The following is a 2235-nucleotide window of genomic DNA, read 5'->3' as shown; positions in this document are numbered from 1 at the left end:
TTTAAGCTCGCGTACGTGCCTACTCTGCCAGCCAATTCCGTTTCGTATGTGTTTATGATTGTTTGCATGCGCAAGTATGTAGCAGCATGGGAGTATGCTTGCATGTATGTGTGTGTGTATGTTGGCGTCACACAGCTAACTATTACCCATTCATCAGTTTATTCTTTACTACAGTTCCGCTTTGATGCAATATTTGTTTTATTGCTGTTGCTATAATAGTTGCTGTTGTTGTTGTTATTGTTGTTGGGATTGTCGCTATTTGCTGCATATTGTTTGCTTTTGCTTTTGTTGTTGTAATTGTATTTTTCTGTTTTCAAGTGCGCTCACCTGCTTGCGCTCTCTCAGCGCTCTCTGTTTTGGTCGCTTCAATGCCTGGTCAGTTACCTGTGGCAACAAAACAAAAATAAAAATGCACAGGTGCAGTAAAATATTTGTAAATATTGTTGAGATGAAAGGTGATGGTATGTTGATATGCTGGTGAACAATTTTTAACGAAAAAATGATTCACTAATTTAAACAAATTTTAGATAAATTTAAATTAATTTTAAATTAATTTAAAACGTTTACCGCAACTCTTTAAAGGTGGAAAGAAAAAGTATTGCAAGCAAGTTGATTTCGATAGAAATCGTAATGATAACAAAAAATTATGAGACAAACAGAAATACAGTATGCGTCCAAAATAATGAATCTTGTGCTGTGCACGTAAAATCAGAAACTTCGTTACGTCGAGTAACTTTTCTGCTAAGTGTATACAGTAAACCAAGTAGCCAAAAAACAGTATTCATGTTTAATTCACAATTCGTTTGAACGTATTGATTGAAAAGTTTCATTAAGTGTCATTAATTTTAACCCGAATGCAATTACTTTTCAGTTAAAATTAAAAATGAAATGTCGCGACATTCGCATTTTTTGCAAAAGCACCAAGTTTACTGGCTCGATGTTTTGTGTGACACGAATTTTCAAAACCAAAAAAAAAAAAACAAACCGTCCACAGCTCAAACGACTTGTCTGCTTCATACGCGAAATGAAAACCCTTAAGTCTAAACGCAGTACCAAAGCAATTTCTTGAAGGTGAGGAGTTTTACTAATAATTATGTTAATAACCAAAATTATAGACGAGATTGAATGGTGATGGTTGGACCAAAAGGGTGGAAATCAGATTAGAAAACCAAAGGCAGAATTTTTAAAGGATATACAAATATTGGAAAAATGAGTTTCTAGAAATTAACAAAAATACGATTAACAGTAAAAAGAATTTATGCAATATATTATTATCGAAAAAGCTCACACATTTGCTCGGCACTTATCCCGAGTTTTTACACCGCGCGAGTTTTTAAAAAATACTGTTCTAAAAGTCAAAGACACCCTGGAACCCATTCACCAAATGCACCCGATCATAAAAAAGTATTAAAAGAAAGAAGTAAAAGGGGCTATAAAAATGCTTAAATCCAAGAAAGTCGCCGAATATGATCTCATCTCTGAAGAAGTACTCGAGCAACTCCCAGCAGAAGAAGTATCTTTTCTCACGTACATATATATGCAATCCTATAATATTAACTGGTTTTGTTAACCCCCCAATGGAAAGTCGTACAAATAAAAATGACCCTTAAACCCGGACAAAGCGCGTGGAATCTTATCGCCTCATCAGCGCATTGCCTATTACCTCAAAAGTCCCGGAGTCACTATTTCTCAAAAGAATGATGCTCATAATTCAAGAACGAAAGAACCCTCTGAACTCTGTGAAAGTTTAGCTGTGTACCTTATGAGCCCAATCCTATACTTGCTCTACACCCACAATTTACCAGTCACTGAGGAAAATATCGTCGGATCTTTTGCAAATGATACCGCTATTCTCGCAATGGATTCTAACCCCCAAAAGGCTTCACTTAAACTCCAAAAAAAGACTTGGTAATTTAACTCAATGGTTAAAAGGTTGGAGAATAAAATTATATGAGAAAAAATCAGTTCAAGTTTCTTTTACACTCAATCGAAGTATTAACCCTGCCGTGAAACTCTATAATTTAATCATACCCCGATATAATGTTTACGGGGAGACACATATTAGTAGGCAGTAAAAGAATGTATTTACGTTTTAACAGAACTATCACAATACTTTATGATAAATCTGCTCTGGGTACCGGGTCACAGAAACATAGAAGGTAATTGCCAAGCAGAGGAACTAGCGAAATTGGGTACCGCATTACCGAATTGGGTACGAACATACCTATACCTCTA

The sequence above is a fragment of the Anastrepha ludens genome, chromosome 2 (genome assembly GCF_028408465.1).
Source record: "Anastrepha ludens isolate Willacy chromosome 2, idAnaLude1.1, whole genome shotgun sequence".
NCBI lineage: Eukaryota > Metazoa > Arthropoda > Insecta > Diptera > Tephritidae > Anastrepha > Anastrepha ludens.
This window is presented reverse-complemented; position numbering follows the sequence as displayed.